This window comes from Chrysochloris asiatica, unplaced genomic scaffold, assembly GCF_000296735.1.
Source record: "Chrysochloris asiatica unplaced genomic scaffold, ChrAsi1.0 scaffold00213, whole genome shotgun sequence".
Lineage (NCBI taxonomy): Eukaryota > Metazoa > Chordata > Mammalia > Afrosoricida > Chrysochloridae > Chrysochloris > Chrysochloris asiatica.
The window spans coordinates 69,023-88,104 of NW_006408731.1; the positions used below are offsets into that span (position 1 = coordinate 69,023).

At 36.7% G+C, this 19,082-nt stretch overlaps 2 pseudogenes; both read right to left on the bottom strand.

Moving 5' to 3' along the window:
- Nucleotides 1–1,511: 1,511 nt before the first annotated feature.
- On the bottom strand, nt 1,512–5,346 carry LOC102835133 (annotated as a pseudogene).
- Nucleotides 5,347–5,480: 134 nt separating this feature from the next.
- Nucleotides 5,481–12,738, bottom strand: LOC102835510 (annotated as a pseudogene).
- Between the last annotated feature and the right edge of the window lie 6,344 nt (nt 12,739–19,082).

Below are 19,082 nucleotides of genomic sequence, written 5' to 3' on the forward strand. Positions count from 1 at the left end.
ACTGTTAACTGTCTTCTGTGACTTTTAAAATCACTGTCTTGAGATGGATGTGGATAGGCAAGGATCTGCCAAGGAGCTTTTGCAGCATCCATTTCTATAATTAGCCAAGCCTCTCTCCAGCCTGACTCCTCTGATTATCACTGCAAAGGAAGTAATTAAGAACAGCAACCTCTAGAATACAATCCTTACCCCATACCATCTCCCTCATGAGAAAGACTGAAATGAAACTCTGCTTCAGGAAAGATGGAAATAAAGGTAGTTAAATGGAGTGTGTGTGTGTGTGTGTGTGTGTGTGTGTGTTCTGGAGGGTCTTTGGCTTTCAAATGAATAGAAATTTCTTGTAACCTTTTTCTCCCCTAGTCCCTCAGATTAATGTAATTTATTTGTAAGCCGGAATCACAGCCCACACAGGGCAGCAATGTCGAAGTGGCCAAAAAGTGGTCACTTCCACTGTGAAGTGAAAGAGTCAGTAGTGAATCTCCTCATTTTGTGCATCCACTTTGAAGAAAAAGGTTTTTTTAAAGATTCACAGTCCCTCTTCATACTGTTGTGTTTGTTTTTAAATTAGAGAGTAGTCCGTCTTGCTTTTGAACCTCCTTCAACTCTCCTTACCCAATGTGATGCTTTTCACATGCATTGTCATTAGATGTCCAGAAGAAAGAAAGAAAAGATGTCAACACTTAAAAAACAAAACAAAACAAGCAAACCAAAAAACAGCAACAACAACAAAAATTATAAACAGAGCAACCACTGGTGAACATGTGGAAGATCGTGCCCTAGTAGAATTGCAATTTTTTATTCTTCTTCTATAGTGGTGGCTTGGTTTGTGTACCTATTTTTCTGCATTTGTATTGGAAAAGATTTCTTTTAAGACATTTTCCAAAAGCAGAGAGGAATATGTGTGTTCAGGAAGGGCTTTTGAAAACTGTATATTGAAATAAAGTTCAAATGTAGAAAAAAAGTTAAACAAATGAAATAAAATGGTTGATTTGTTTAGTTGGTGGGATCATTCTTTGTTGTAATATTGCCTGTTTAAAGAAAAAAAAATTAAAGTGTGCCAATAATTGTTGTTGTATATATGTTTGTGTCTGTGCCCATATATATAGCTAGGGAAAGGAGAGTTGTTGTTGCTATAACCCTGTATTGAGCATCTGAGGATGCAAATCTTAACAGAAGCAGAAAACTTCATTGTTTTCCCATGGAACAGCTGGTCAGTTCAAACTGCTGACTTTGTGGTTAGCAGTCCAGTGGCATAACACCATAAAAGGAGACTAGGGGGTCTATATTAAAATGGTATACATGTTTATTTTCTATTTATTTGAAAGAATGAACAAATGGTTTTAACACCTAAAAAAGATATAGGAATTAAATGAAGAGTTTCCACGACAGTGTTTGCATTGTATGATCAATTCACAGACACACACAAAATATTTTTGGCTTTTGTTAATACAACATACAGAAGGAATTCAATATTATTTAATGTATTTCTTGTATAAAATATTATCCAGCTATCAACAAAATGACAAGTATGATTTTTTGTTGGTGAATTGTCAACACAATAGTAACTTTCTGCAAGCTTCCTTCATGGCCTCATTCCTCAGACCATAGATAATAGGGTTGAGTGTTGGGGGGATGACTGCATAAAAGATAGAAATCATAAGTTCAAAAACAGTTGGAGAATCTGAAGCTGGTTTTAGAAATGCAAAGATACCCATGAAGAGATAAAATGAGACAACAAAGAGGTGAGGCAGGCTGGTAGAGAAGGCCTTGGATCTACCCTCATCAGAGGGGATTCTTAGTACTGTGGAGAAGATGTGGATATAGGAGAGGATAATGGAGATGAAGCAGATGAATGCCATCACAGATATGAAACCTGACACTCCAATCACTCTAAGGTAATCATTGGAGCAGGAGAGCTTTAACAACTGGGGAATGTCACAGAAGAACTGGTGAATTATTTTGGCCTTACAGAATGTGATGGAGAATGTGGCTGTTGTGAACAAGATTCCAGAAATGCTTCCACTTAGCCATACAGCTATCACAGCCCACTGACACTTACTAGGATCCATGATGACCTCGTAGTGCAGTGGGAAGCAGATGGCTGCATAGCGGTCATAAGACATCACTGTGAGAATGGCCAACTCAGACCAAGCCAGAGATGTGAAGATGAAAACCTGGAGTAAGCACTGACCATAAGAAATATAGCTATAATCCATCAGAGAATTGTCAATGGACTGGGGAACCGTGACAGAAATGAAGGAGAGGTCTAGGAGGGAAAGATGTTTTAAGAAGTAATACATTGGGGCTTGGAGATGCTGGTCCACAGTGGTGATGATGATAATGATGAGGTTACTTGCTAGGGACAATAGGTACACCACTAAAAACAGCAAAGCATGTAAAATCTGTAGCTCCCGAATGTCAGAAAATCCCATGAGAAGGAATCCACTCATTGAGGTTTTATTTTCCATAATCACTTTGAAGAAACTTATTGTCAAGGCTGCTTGAAGAAAGAAGAAGATGAGAAATCTGGTATAAAAATATTTAAAAATTTTTAAATTAATTTTTTCATCATTGCTACTTAAAGCAAGTATTTACTAAGTTCCTGCTTTGTATTAGCAGTTTCTTATATGTTTGGGATCCAAAAAAGTCATTCATAGTCTACACTAGTAAACCACTAGTTATGGTTAAAAACTGGTCTTTTCATGGAAGAATAGTTATATTTGCTCTCTACAAAACCTCCAACTTTCATTCCCATAATGAAACTCATATTTTTTTAAGTGATACAGAGAGAAAAAATAAGAAAAGAAAAAAACAGTGATCAGCTACTGAATACATATATATGAAATTGGGTGAGTTGTATTTCTTCTGTATAATATACCATGTTATTTTATCAAATTGAATGAACTTTTAGAAGAAATGTATTACTGGGAATTGAAAAAAGGATTAACTGGTTGGATAGGATAATTTACAAGGTCTTTTGCTGCCAAACAGTTTTGTCATAGGGAAGACCCCAGTATCTGTGAGGCCAAAGGCTAAATTGTGTAGTATTACTCTGCTTTCAATTAACATATTGTTTAATTAAAATTTCATTTTTATGAAGAGCAAGTAGACTTTTGCAAAGGAAATACTTACATGACACTCTCAGAATCACTGTCTAGTTTCCCAGAGCATATTTTTATATCAACATTTATTTTCTCTATAAATCTTTTATTCACGTTCTCTTCCCTTTATTTGCATCATCAAAAGAGAATCTCACATGGAATATACGGACACATATTTCAAAGAATGGAGAAATCAACTTTTGGTTCATCATCCAGTGCTTGGGCTATATGCAAAGAAAATAATCAAGATAGCTTCAATAAGTTACTGAAAAACAGACTCACTGCCTTCTAGTCATTTTAGATACAAAGTGACCCTATAGTGTTGTTGTTAGGAGTCGTTGAGTGGGTTGTGATTCATAGCGACCCTGTATAGGGTTCCCAAGGAGCATCTGGTGATCTTGAACCACCGACCTTGCAGTTCAAACCAACCTTCAGACAGAGTAAAACTGCCCCATAGAGTTTCCAAGGCTGTGATCTTTGAGAAAACAGACTGCCACATCTTTCACTAAGTAGCAAAGTGGGTAACCTCTGTGCCACCAGACCTCCTTTTATGAGGGCTGATAAGTCATTTCACAATGAGTTCTTCATATTCCTTGATTTTTTCCCTTCTATCTGTGAGGTCTACATAGCAATTGTAAAAATTGGTACATCAAAGCCTTAAGGGGCTTTATATTGAACCATTTGAGAGCTCATCAATAATTTTGTGTGTTTTGTAGTAATTAATTATCAATCTTAGAATTGATAACTGGAGAATCATAAATCTTAAGGCCATCATTCCCTCCCAATTCCTTATCATTAAAAAATATATATATTCTACTGTCATTTCTGTGAAAATCTACAGAGCACATTAGTTTTCTAGTCAACACTTTAGACATGTTTTGTTTCGTGACATGGATCCGCAATCCCTACGATGTAACAGCACACTTCCCACTCTGTCCCTGGGTTTACGGTTTTCATTTGTCCTTCTTTCCTATGCCATCATGAAATGTAAGGTTTGTTGCGAAGTGCCGTCAAGTCAGTTCTGACCCATAGTGACCCTGTACAGGGTTTCCTAGGAGCAGCTGGTGAGCTTGAACCATTGAACTTGAAGTTCAAACCAACTTTGCAGTCCCCAGTATTAACCCACATCACCACACCAGGATTCCACTTTAAGCTTTATCCCTGTGCAAATGCTGCCTTTGTTATCTTGAATGATTGATTGTTCTAAAGAAAGTGCTTACCCCCTATTCAGCTGATGTTGTTGTTGAATGTCCTTGAGTCAGTGGTTCCAACCCATGTTGTTGTTGTTGTCAGGTGCCATCGAGTCGGAACCGACTCATAGCAACCCCATGCACAGCAGAACGAAACAATGTCCGATCCTGGGCCAACGAAACAATGTCCGATCCTGGTTCCAACCCATAGCTACCCTGTATAGGGTTTCCAAGGAGCGGCTGCTGAACTTGAATCTCTGACCTTACTGTTCAAAGTGATTTTACAGTCCAGCGTCTTAACCCACAGCACCACACCAAGACTCCTATCCAGGTGACAAGTATATATGCTCTATTATAGTCATGAATGTATTTACCACCACCCTAAAAGAGGTCACAATAGGAGGTCCTGATTAGAGTGGGAGAAAAATGTGAGATGAAATTAATAGACTAGGTTTAGTGGTCAAAAGGAAACTGATAGAACTTTTGAACTGAATTTACTATTTAGTTGAAAGTTGAGGCTTGGGGAGGAGTTCTGTTCCAGATCTGAAAGGTATTCAAGAACCATAATCTCTGGGGTTCTGTCAGTCTCCTTTCAGACCAATTAACCTAGTCTTTTAATTTCATCCCACATTTTTCTCCCACTCTATCCAGGACCTCGTATTGTGATATCTTTCAGAGTAGTGGTACAATCATGAATATAGTAGAGCATATATGTGGTGCTGTAGAATAAGCTCTAGGTAACAAGGCTGTTTTGAATCACAAGGTCGGTGGTGCAAACTCACCAGCCACTGATTGGAAACCCTGTCTATTATGAGTTGGAACTGACTCGACGATACTTTACAATAATAGGGGGAAAAGTTACGAAAACTTCATAGCCATAACGAAATATATTTAGAAAAGTTGTCACTTGGATGGGGGTACATCCTAGTCTAAGGGTACATTAATGCCAATTGACATAACATCATCCACGAAGACTGTGTGCAATTTCCTTATCACTTTGAGAGTGCAGACACTTCAGGCTTATTCTGCCTCCCACACCTGTACCTGGGTGGCATTTGGGCATTTTATGTCTGAAATGTGCCAGTGGTTTTAGATTTATAATAAAAATGGATACTGAATTAAGTAAAATGTCCCATAATTTTATTCTGGCTTCCAAATTTAAGTCTGTTGTCTTGCTTTGTGAAATGAATCATAAGATGAATCTATCTAAAATCCCCTCAACTTTATCAAATTCCATCAGAAGCTCACACTAAATAATGGAAAACAGGAGGAACTAGAAAACAATTTGTAGCAATTGTGTTAGGGCAGTTACGCTGTTTCCAACATGTTTTCTCCTTTCCAACTCCTTTTATTTTGTTTTCTTTTTCCTTCAACTGGTAAAATGATCAACAACCTTGGTTTTCATACTTAATTTTTACTTTAGTTAATTAATATTTTAATCTGGCCATATGGCATAAATAAAAATTATCTTCCAACAGATAAGGAATGAAAACATCCAACATTTTAAATGTTTATTTTATGAGGCCAGCACCATGTTAGAAATCATTACTGAAGAAATTTTATTCAGTACACACACACATCATATTTAGCTTTTAGTAGATAAACTACATTTTTTTTTTAGGAAAAAATAGGTTTCAGACTACCTTAAGGAACATGATTGAGATCTGAGTTCCCCAAAGTTGGACTTTTGATTCACTCTGTTATGTTCCATCTAAAAATCTCTACGTATTAAGAAAAGGCACACAGGAACATTGGGGAAAAGTCATAATTCCTTTGACAGCATAGCCCTCCACACTTTCAGTTTTATCAGGAATTATTTGATGAAGTGTTTCCCAGTTGCTTTACCAAATACAAACATAGACACATAAAACATTAAAATTTCTCAATTAATGGATTTCCTTAAGTGTATCATTATCATAATACATTTAAGTAAATTTGGTCTTTGGACTTTGTTAACTTGTTCCTTTTCAGAGAAATTTGCTTAGTTTTTGCTTTTGCAAACTTAATTAGAACAGCATAAGTTCTGTCAGAGTTTCCATAAAATATTTTCTTCTTTCCTAACTAATGATTGGAAAACTTACCTCAAGTACTTTTGATGTGTAAGTAGCAATCACAACTGATCACCAACTTCTGGTCTTTCTTACCTAGAATCACCCAGACCTTTTAAAACGTGAAAATTCCCTTGAGAAGCTAGTCTCTCTCTCTCTCTTTTTTTTTTTCTTCTTTCTTTTTTTTTCAGTTCTCTTTATGGAAGTTAGAGTCTTGGTCGTGGCACTGTGGGTTAAGGCGCTGGACTGCAAGGTCAGTTTGAACCTCTCAGTCAGTGGTTCAAGCTCACCAGCTAGCTGCTCCTTGGAAATACTATACAGGCTTATTATGAGTAGGAACTGACTGTACAGCACTTAACAACAACAATCTAGTCCGAAGAAGAAAGCCTTTTAAGAAAGTACTTTTAAGTGTCCCACAATTAAGGCGAAGTTCAGCAGTTTGAAACCACTAGCTGCTAAGTGGGATAAAAATGGGAAAGTCGGCTTCCATAAGAGAGGGCATACTACTGTGTCATATTAGGGTCATTTTGAATCAGATTTGACTCAAGGCAATGCATATGTGGTACTTCAGTCCTAAGTAGTTGTCAAAAAGGAAAAAATGAAAACATGTCAGCAAAATGACTTGTACACAAATATTCATAAAATACTTTATTTGCGATATCCTCACATTGAAAATATCTAGTTGTTCATTACCAGTAAGTGAATAAATAAACTGCAAGATATCTATATAAAGCAATACAATGCACTAATAAGAGATAATTCAACCACAAATCATTCTCAAAACCATGTGCCCATCAAAAGAAAATCAACACCGAAGAATGATATGATTTCATTTACATAAAATTCTGGAATAGGCAAACTAATCTGTAGTGACATAAAGCAGATTAGTAGTTTGGGGAGTAAGTGCTAGGGGATGGAAGGATTAAAAACATACACAAGAAACGTTAGGGAATAATGAAACTCTTCTGTACCTTGATTGTGAACGTTTGAGACATCAGTAAATATAGTTGCCAATATTCACTGATTTATAGACTTTAAAAAGATTCAATAAGCTGCACATACATATGTTATTATAAAAACAGTTGATAAAAAATGAGAGAGAGAAAAAATAGTAACCAGTTGCATTATATTCAAAGAAAAAGTTGCATTGCATTAAAAATAGAAGTTTTATGGGAACCAGTTATGAAGCAGTTCTAATATAATGTTCTTGTTATTAAGTGCAATTAAAAAAAATTTTACTCTAGACCAAAAATGTGATAGAAATAAAGTATCTATCAATGCTACTAATTAATTGGATGTGGGGGTTGAGGTATAGGGAGTATTCAAGGATATGACATCAGTAGCTGGTGGACAAAAGAAATGTTTACCAAGATGAGAAAAGTAAGTGAACAAGAGATCAAAATATGAATTCAGAGGCTGCCCATGACCACCAGATTATTAATGTGTGTAATCTCCTAAGATTAACTTGCTAATCGTTTGCAAACATTTTCATTCCTTGACAACTGACAATCTCTGTGTGACAAGTCTGGTTGAAGGAAGATCTCTGTTTTAAACAGTTTATCTTATATATCCTAGTATATGGTGAGGCTCCAAGAATATTTTCCCTCATAATCTTACCTCAAAATGATCTTGCTGATATAAACAAGAAATCCAGCAATATTAATGATCCTTTAAAAATTATTTTAGCAGCACTTCTCTTTGGGAATTTTAAATTTCATTTGGTGAGAGGAAAGTAGAGGATGAAAATTTAATATTACTCTATTCCAGGGATGATATTCTTTTATAAAAGAGATACCACAAGAAATAATTAGATACACAGGGAACTGTAAAATCTATTTAACAGATGGACGATATGGGAGAAGGATGAGACAATTCTACTCCTAGGTATGTGTTCTAAGGAATGTATCTTATGTGTACACAGATACACAAATGGACTAAGATGTGATACAAAGTTTTGATTAGAACAATGACAGTAAAAATGGAAAATATTTTAAATAGGAAATCAGTGTAATTATTAAATACAAATTTATTTACACTCTGATTTAGAAACATGCTTATAACATTATTTCAAACTGAAAAAGTTTAGCAATCATTATGTATAGTGAGATTGCATTGCAATGAAATATTATTTGGTATGTGCATAAATAGAAAATATCTAAATTTTTTGCACATAAGAAGTAATTTTCTCACTATACATATATTTATACAGAGGTAGAAATGAGACAGTGTTGCAGTTATACTTGAAGCTACACAACCAGTATTTTAAATAGTAGCCGTACCAACCATGGTGGACAGAATTCATCTGAACTTCCAGACTAGGAAGAGGCAGAGGCTAACTTCTTCTGAATGTTTAGCCCCTAAGACCCTTATGAATAGCAGCTGTACATTCTCACATAAAATGCCAGATGATGAGACCCTCAGGTTGGAAGCACCCCAAATAAAAGTGGGGAATAATTGCCTCCTCCAAATAGAGTGAACGATGATGACTCAAATGGAGTAAAGCTTTTGGGACCTTCATTTGCTGATTGGGCACAATTCAAAATGAGGGAAAATAGTTGTACATCTATTAGTAATCAGAACATGAAAGGTACAAAGTATGAATCTAGGAAAATCGGACATTGTCACAATGAAATGGAACGGATAAACTTCAATATTCTAGGCACTAGTGAGCTGAAATGGACTGGTATTGGCCATTTTGAATCTGACAATCACATGGGTTACTATTGCCTGGAATGACAAAATGAAGAGGAATGGTATTGCATACATAATTAAAAAGAACATACCAAGATTTGCCTTGACGTACAACACTGTACATGAGAGGATATATGCATATACCTATAAAGAAGAGAAGTAATTCCACCATTATTTACATTTACACACCAACCATTAAGTCAGTGATAATGAAATTGAAGAATTCTACCAACCTATTCAGTCTGAAATTGATCAAGCATGCAATCAAGGTGTTTTGATAATTACTGGTGATTGGAATACAAAGCTTGGGAACAAAGAGGAAGGATTCACACTTGGAAAAGATGGCCTTGGTGATAGAAATGATGCTGGAGATCTCATGATAGAATTTTACAAGACCCATGACTTTTTTTTTGCTCTTTGCTTTCTAACAGCTTTATTGAGATGTCATAGACATATAGTAATCAGAACATATTTAAAAGTATAAATTTCAGTATAGTTTAATTTGCATACATAACCCATGAAACCACAGTCAAGATAAAGAACATATGCACCATGTTGTTGTTGCTGTTGTGAAGTGCCATCAAGTCGATTCTAACCCATAGTAACCGACCCTGTATAGGGTTTCCAGGGAGCAGCTGGTGAGCTTGAACCGCCGACCTTGCAGTTCAAATGATTTTGCAGTCTGGCTCATTAACCCACAGTGCCACATCAGGTAGCGTAGTGGTTACGAATCGGGCTACCAGAACTCTGGTAGCGTAGTGGTCGCGAATTGGGCTATGAACCTAAAGATCAGCAGTTCGAAACAACCAGCTGTTCCATGGGAGAAAGATGAGGCTTTCTGCTCCCATAAAGATTTACAGCCTCGGAAACCCAGTATAGAGTCACTATGAGTCGGATCCGACTCCAAGGCACATAACCACCGCCTCCATATGCACTGTTTTTTACTACCTGGGATGGAAGTCTGAAAAACAAGATTCTAGAAGATGAAAGTCAAGTAGCTTTAAAAAAGCTTTTTCTATTAAAATGTTAAGGTCTATTTCATCTTCTTAGTGACTAAACAAATTTGGGTTACTTTTAATAAAAATGACAAGACAGAAAAATGTATAAAATTGAAATTGGTAAAATGAAAACAGATAAAATACTACAATCAAATTTCTTACCTGGAGCTGTAAGTAATTTTTTAAAAAGTAAAATTTTACAGCTTTAATAATGACAGACATTTAAAAACTCTACAATATACAGTGCTATGTATATATTATTCACTTTAGTATTTCTGGCACCAGAATGGTTTCAGTCAGCTAATATGTATAGAGACATAGTATAAGCATTCAGCCCCAGATCACTTTAGACATCAAAGATGGTGGTTCAAACTCACCAGCCACTCCTTGAAAATGCTATACAGGGTCACTATGACTCAGATCTTGCACAAAGGGACTTAACAACCACAACAACAACATATTCTATGTAAACATGTCTTGTGTTAATAAAATCCTATGAGACATGTAGAAGATGTGAGAATATACCATTTATGGCTAATATTATTGTTAATTGCCTTTGAATCAGTTCCAACCTATAGTGACCCTGTATACTTTTCCGAGGAGTGGTTGGTGAGGTTGAATCACCAACCTTGTGGTTCAAACCAGCTTTGCTGTCCAGCACATTAAACCACAGCACCACACAAGGACTCCAATTATGGCTAATGGCCACATAACATGGTCTGAACTGGTTGGAAATCAATGAGTGTTAAAGAGATTTGGACTTTTATGCACTTTGATTTTACAACACTATTCTTTGGAATTATGAATAGCAGAACTACATTTTCAGCATTATATATGAGATTGAAAAATTGAAAATAACCTATATTATAAAATAGGTGAATAGTTAAATATACAGTGAAACCTTTGAAAGAGAAAGTCAGTCAGACTGTCCTCTTTTTCTTGAAAGTTTTCTACCTTTGACAGAGTGCAGTCCTTATCATTTTCTCTTGCTTGCTTTACTGGAAAATACTTAACATAATTCTACCCACACAAGATCCCAGCAGGTTCTACTATATTATGATATGGATTCCATTAATGTCATTCATGCACGGGTATAATGAAGGCAAAACTATATAACTGTACATTGTTGTTGGGTACAGTTGAATTAATTATCAACATATAAGGAACCAAATGACAGTGTAGAACTGTTTGATAGTATTTTCTATGCTGGAAACACTCCAGAAGCAGATCCCCAGGTCTTTCCTCATGCAGAGCTACTAGAAGTGTTCATACTGCCAACCTTTTGGCTACTAACCAAGCTCTCAACCACTATACTACCAAGGTTTCTTGCGCCAATATGCAAAATTGGTATGTATAAACACAAAATTTAGATGGACATTGAAATTATATGAAGTATAAATGGCTGATTTGTTTAGTTGGTGGTGTTAGGGAAAATTGCCACTGTTTTGTTTGTTCTTTGTTGTAATATTGCCTATTATTGGCAAATATTAAAGGTGTGCTTATAATTGTTGTTGTATATATATATATATATGTGTGTGTGTATGTGTGTGTGTGTGTGTGTCTTTGCCCATATATATAGCTAGGGAAAGGAGATTTGTTGTTATGATCCTATGATCCTGTATAGTGCATCTGAGGCTGTATGATACATTCACAGGAAAAGAAAACTTTATTACTTTTCATTAATAACACATATAGAAGAAATTCAATATTATTTAACGTATTTAATGTCTAAAATATTATTCAGCCATCAACAAAAGGACAAGTATGATTTTTTCTTGGTGAATTGTCTACCCAATAGTAACTTTATGCAGGCTTCCTTCATGGCCTCATTCCTCAGACCATAGATAATAGGGTTGAGTGTTGGGGGAATGACTGTATAAAAGATAGAGATCATAAGATCAAAAGCAGTTGGAGAATCTGAAGCTGGTTTTAGAAATGCAAATGAACCCATGGAGATATAAAATAAGACAACAAAGAGATGGGGCAGGCTGGTAGAGAAGGCCTTGGATCGTCCCTCAGCAGAGGGTATTCTTAGAACTGTGGAGAAAATGTGGATATAAGAGAAGACAATGGAGATGAAGCAGATGAATGCCATTGCAGACATGAAAGCTGACACTCCAATCACTCCAAGGTAATCATTGGAGCAGGAGAGCTTCAGCAACTGGGGGGTGTCACAGAAGAACTGGTGAATTATTTTGGGCTTACAGAATGTGATGGAGAATGTGGTTGCTGTGAACAAGATTCCAGAGATGCTTCCACTTAGCCATACGGCTATCACAGCCCCCTGGCACTTACTAGGATCCATGATGACTTCGTAGTGCAGTGGAAAGCAGATGGCGGCATAGCGGTCATAAGACATCACTGTGAGGATTGCCATCTCCGACCAAGCCAGTGATGTGAAGATGAAAACCTGGAGTATACACTGATCTTGAGACATATAGCCATCATCCTCCAGAGAATTGTCAATAGACTGGGGGACCGTCACAGATATGAAGGAGAGGTCCAATAGAGAAAGGTGTTTTAAGAAGTAATACATTGGCGCTTGGAGATGCTGGTCCACAGTGGTGATGATGATAATGATGAGGTTACTTGCTAAGGTTAATAAGTACACCACTAAAAACAGCAAAGCATATAATATCTGTAGTTCTCGAATGTCAGAAAACCCCATGAGGAGGAATCCACTCATTGAGGTTATATTTGCCATAATCATTTAGAAGAAACTTATTGTGGAGGCAGCTTGAGGAAAGAAAAGTATGAAAAATGTGGTGGAAAAATATTAAAATAAAGTTTTATTCATATTTATTACACAAACCATTATTTACTAAGTTCCTGCTATGTATTAGCTGTTCCCTAGTTGTTTGTAGTCCAAGCATGTAGCTCACAGTTGACACTTGTAAACCAGTTGTTATGATTGAAAACTGGTCCTGTCACTGGAAAATCATTTCATTTGCTTTACCAAAAAAATCCACCAATTTTACATTTTCTAATGATACTCATTGCTTTGTTTTAAGTAGAAGAAAAACATTAATCAACTATTGAATACATATATCTGGAATTGAATGAGTTGTATTTATTTATAGGACCATGCCTTATTTTAGCATATGGAATGACCCTTTAGAGGAAATACAAGACTGTGAGTTTTAAGATGGATTAACTGGTGAAAGCCCCAGTAACTCTGAAGTCAAAGGTCAAATTGTATAGTACTATTGTATTTTCTATTAACATCTTTTTAAATTGAAATCTCATTGAAATGAAGTGCAAAAACGCTTTTGCAAAGGAAATACTTACTTGTTACTTTCACATTCAGAGTCCACTTTCCTGCAGCATTTTTTGGTTTCCAAATTAGTTTTCTCTATAAATCTTTTCATTCACCTTCTCTTCCCTTTCTTTGCAACATCAAAAGAGAATCTCATAAGCAATAAACTGATATATATTTCTGAGAATGAGGAAATTAAAATTTGGTTCATCATCCAGTGTTTGAGACTGTGTGGAAGGAAAATAATCAAGGTAACTTCAATAAGGTACTAGAAACCAAACTCACTCCCTTCGAATCAATTAAGACTCAATGACCTATACTCATGGATATAGTAACTCAAAATACAAACAGAAAGGGAATGAGTATTCTCATCAAGGATCAATGCTATACCCTCTGTATACAGGGTAGATAGGGATGGGCAACTTAGACATTGGTTACCGAAAATGAGGGGCCATAAAGGCACTAAGCGACTGGCTTACAAGTTTTCAAGAAGGGGTATAGTTTAAAAGTGTGCAGGGGAAAAATGGTTTTCATCTTGTCTATATGGGTCTGGTGAAAAGAGATGGGGATAATATTCTTATGATTCAATAGTGAATAATTATTATCATTTATAATTGGGACTGTCACAATTATAAAGGTAGAAGTTTTGTAACAAAAATGGGGGAGTACCCTCCAAGATTAAGACTCAATGGGAATGCAGGAGCAAATATGCGCTCTGACTGATTACCATGTTGGTTACTGATAAGGGGACATGAGGGAGGAAAAAACAATGAAGCAGCAAGCTAAGCCCTACCAATTTCAATAGACTTCTGTGAACCTGGGTGGGGACCTGGTTGGCCAGCAGTGTGGGAAGACCTGAGCCCAGAGTAAATGACATAGCCACAGAGGACTAGAGTGGAGAGTGAAGCATCCAGCTGATAAGAAGAGAGGGCATATGTACAAGAACAGCCACACTTACAGATAATACCCACTTGATCTGGCTTCAATGGTTGGATGACCAGAACTCAACTAGAAGAAGAAAGAAGAGGGAAAGAAGAGTAATCTGACACAATTTGATGAACTTCACATACACCTATGGATGCAGTAGATCAAAATAAGGAACAAATCTTTACAACGAGGATAATACCCACCCCCTGAATACACAAGGTAGATAGGGATGGGCAACTTGGACATTTATACCCAAAATGGAGGGCTACAAAGGCAAGATGTGACTGGTTTACAAACTTCCAAGAGGGAGCCTAGATCCAGAGGGCACAGAGGAAGGAAGAATCTCCACTGAGTAGTCTCCAATCTTTCTGTGTGGGGCTTATGAAAGGAGATGGGGATGGCACTATTATGGTACAGTATTTAATAATTGCTATCAAGACTGACTGTGAGGGTTGGAAATGTAAAGGAAGATATTTTGTAGCAAAAGGAGGGGAGTGGTTGACTTTGCAGTCCAGGAGCAGAGGTCCCTGGGACCATCAAGGGAGAAGAGTGGAGTGCGGTACCCTACCCAGAGAAGTAGTGATGCCAGAGATGGAGGCAGAGACAATATGTGGAGAGATGAAAATGCTGAGGACTCTAGACCCAGAGAGCAAGAGGAGCTCTGTGCTGACGATTTAGGGCAGGCTTGCAGGGTATACCCTTTGGTTGGCTGATGATGCATGGAGGGGATTGTAACTATGGCAATGAAACAATATACGATAAGATGAATGTAAAACTAATGTTCTCCCATGTAAACTATCACATAATTCACAATACAACATTTTTTTTAAATGGAGTAGCTAGTCTTACAGTCCAGAAACATAGGACCTTAGGACCATCAAGGGAGAAGAGCACAAGCAGAAAGCAGGACCTTATCCAGAGAAGCAGCAACACCAGAGATGGAGGCAGAGATGGGGACATGGAGAGAGGGAGAAACAGAGGACTCTAAATTCATGGAACTAAAGGGATTGAGAGTTGGTGGCCGGGAGGCAGGCTTTCAGGAAGTGCCCTTTGATGGTTTAAGTTACATATGCCTGATTGTTTTTTTTTTTTTTTAAAAAAGAGCTACAATGGATGGAGAGAAATACTGTTAACTGATGGTGCATGGAGGGGATAATAACCAATGTAATGAAATGAAGTATATGATTTGTTGAATGTAAAACTGATGATCTGCCCTCTAACTTTCACTCAATTCACAATAGAAACCAAATAAATAAATAAAAAGACCAACTTTGTGGTCCAGCATACTAACCAGGTAGCCACAAAAGAACTCTAAGCTGTGATTTTTAAAAGCTGTTGAGTCAGTTCTGACTTATAGTGACGCTGTATAGGGTTTCCAAAAAGCAGCTTGTGGGTTTCAACTGCCTACTTAGTGATTATCACTCCAGAGCTTACTCCAGAATGCCATACCTGGACTCTAATAGAGATTCTATAAGATAATGGAAAATCAAGGATGTAATCTTTATGGAAGCTGACGGCAACATCTTTATCCTGGGTGGCAACTGGTAGGTTTGAACCTTTCAAAAGGCAGCAAAGTGTGTAATCGCTGTGCCACTGGAGTCCCTTTTTGGTAATAATGGGTGAGGAGTCACTTTCCAATGAGTATGTCAGGTTCCTTGATTTATTTACATCTATCTGTGTGAGTTCTAGGAGACTTTTGCAAAAACTGCAACATCAAAGCTTGTAGGGGCTTTATAGTGTGACAGCTCACCAGTTTTTCTTTTATTTTCTTAGTAACTCATCTTTTTAGAAATGATAGTTGGGAGAATGTTCACCCTTGGTGGCTAGAACTTCCTCCCCATTCCTTATGGTGGTGGTGATTATGTGCCCTGGAGTCGGTTTTGTATCATAGGGACTTTCTATAGGGTTTCTGAGGCTGTAACTCTGCATGGGAGCTGAAAGATTCATCTTTCCTCTGAGGAACCGACTGTGAGATTAGAAGCCCGACTCACAACCCCTAGGCTATCAGATAGTTTTTTCAAAATATTTCTTTTTACTTCAGTGAAAGTCTACAGAACAAATTGGTTTTCTATTGAACAATGTGGCATGGATCATAATCTCTATAAAGTAGCAGAGCTCTTCCCACATTCACCCTGGGTTTACTGTTTCCATTTGTCTTTCTTTCCTATGCCCACATGTATTTTAAACTTTAAACCTGTACAGATGCTGCCCTTCCGATCTTGAATGCTTTATTGTTCTAAGGAGAGTGCTAACCTCCCTGTTGAGCTGATAGGTTTATTTATCATTTGGCTGAAAGTTGATCCATGGGAAGAAGTTCAGTTCCAGGCCTGAAAAGTATCCAAGAACCTTAATCACATGGGTTCTATCAGTCTCCTTTCAGACCACTAAACCGGAGTCTTTTAGTTTCATTCCACATTTTCCTCCCTCTCTATCCAGGAACTCCTATAGTGATCCCTTTCAGAGTGGTGGCAAATACATTCATGAGTATGAAAGAGCAAAGACTCCTGATGTGGCTCTGTAGAATCAGCACTGAATTGTGAACTACAATTATCAATTCAGTAGTTCAAACCTACCATCTGCTTCTTGGAAAACATATACAGATTCCCTGTAAGTCTGAACTGACTTGGTGGCAATTCAGCACAGCAACAGACGTAGAGCAAATATGTGGCATTAGTTCAAACTCAACAGCCTGTCCTCAGAAATCCTATTCAGAGTCATTATGAGTCCAAACTGACTCAGTGGCACTTTACAACAACAATAGGGGGCAAACTAATGAAAACTTCTTAGCCATAACTAAGTATCTTTAGAGACTTTGTCACTTGCTTTAGGGCTGCATGGCCATAGTTTCAAGTTACAAGGTCAACTGACCTAACATAGTCTACAACGACAATATTCAATATTCTTTATCATTTTGAGAGTGCAGACACTTCAGGCTCATCCTGCCTCTCACACCTATACCTGGCTGGCATTTGGGCATTCCACTTCTGAAATGGGTCAGTGATTTTAGACTTACAATGCAAATCAATTTGAATTAAGTAACATGTTCAGAAATTTTGTTCTGGCTTCCAAATGTAAGTTTTTTGTCTTGCTCTATAAAAATGAAGTGTAAGATTAATCTGTCTAAAACCCTCCAACTTGATTAAATTCCATTAAAAGCTCACATTAAGTAATGAAAAATAGGAGGAACTAGAAAACAATTTGTAGCATTTGTGTTAGAGCAGTTACATATGTTGTTTCAAACATGTTTTCTTCCTTTTTCAAGTTGTTTTATTTTGTCTTCTTTTTCCTTGAATTGGTAAAATGATCAACAACCTTATTTTGCATACTTAATTTTTACTTTGGTTCATTAATATTTTAATCTGCCCAAATTGTTGTTGTTGTTAAGTGCAGTAGAGTCATTTCTGACCCATAGCAACCCTGTGTAGAATTTCCAAGGAGTAGCTGGTGAGCCTGAACCGCCAACCTTGCAGTTCAAACTGACTTTGCAGTCTGGCACATTAACCCACGGCGCCACACCAAGACTCCCTGCCCAAATTACATAAGTAATAATTATCTTCCAACAGACAAGAAATGAAAAAACCCTAATATTTTAAGTGTTCATTTATGAGATAGGCTCCATGTCAGAACACATCATTAAATAAAATTTATTTAGTCCACACACACATATTTAGCTTTTAGGAGATAAGCTGTATTTTTTTTTTAGGAAAAAATAGGATTCATAGTACTTTAAATAACATAATTGAGATCGGAGTCCCCAAAAGTTGGACTTTCAATTCACTCTGTTACATTGCATCTAAAAATTTCTAAGTATTAATAAAAGGCAACACAGGAACATTGGAGAAAAGTCATAATTACTCTGAAAGTATATCCATCCATACTTGCATTGTTATCAGGAATTATTTGAGGAAGTGTTTCACAGTTGTTTTGCGGAATACAAAAACAGACACATAAAATATTAAAATTTCTCAACTAACTGTTTTTCCTCAAATGACTCATTATTATAATACATTTATATAAATTTTATCTTTAATTTGCACATTTTCAGAGACATTTGCTTAGATTTTGGTCTTTCAAACTCATCTAAATGAGCATAAGATCTATCTGAATTTCCATAAAGTATTTCCCTCTTTCCTAATTAATGATTGGAAAACTCACCTCAGGTATTTTTGATGTGTGGGTAGCAATCACAACTGATTACCAACTTCTGGTGCATCTTACCTAGAATCACACAGATCTTTTAAAACATGCAGATTCCCTTGAGAATCTAGGGTTTTTTTCCCCTGTTTTTTTCTTCTTCTTCTTTTTTTTTTTTCATTTCTCTTAATGGTAGACAGAGCTAAAATATAAAGAGATTTCATTTTCTCTACTCTTCTGTAAACAAGAAACAATGCAGTTCAAATCGACATTCCAAATGCTATAAAATGGTAATGATGAACAGTTTGTAATAATACATTTCAATAATGACTTAACCCATTATACAGAGAATTTATATATACCATGATTTTTCTATTCCCTTTTCCCTAAAAGCCCACACAACCCCACACACACTTAAAATTCACCAAGAGGCTATGTTTTTCCTTGTCACTTCTACAAATTCCTTGCTGTTGTTATTGATTGCCATCTCAAGGAGAAATTGGCTGTTTTGAACTGACAACTTGTTAATTGTTGTAATGGTGGTGGTGATGGTAATGTCCAATGGAGTCAGTTCCAACTCCTAGCTACCCTGCATAGTGTTTCCAAGGCTGTAATCTATGGGAGCAAAACTGGTAGATTCGAACCACTGTCCTTGAGGTTAGTATACACTATGCTACCTGGGCTCCTTAATTGTTGTAATAGGAAAAAATAATTCTGAAAATCAAAGTGTTTTTTTT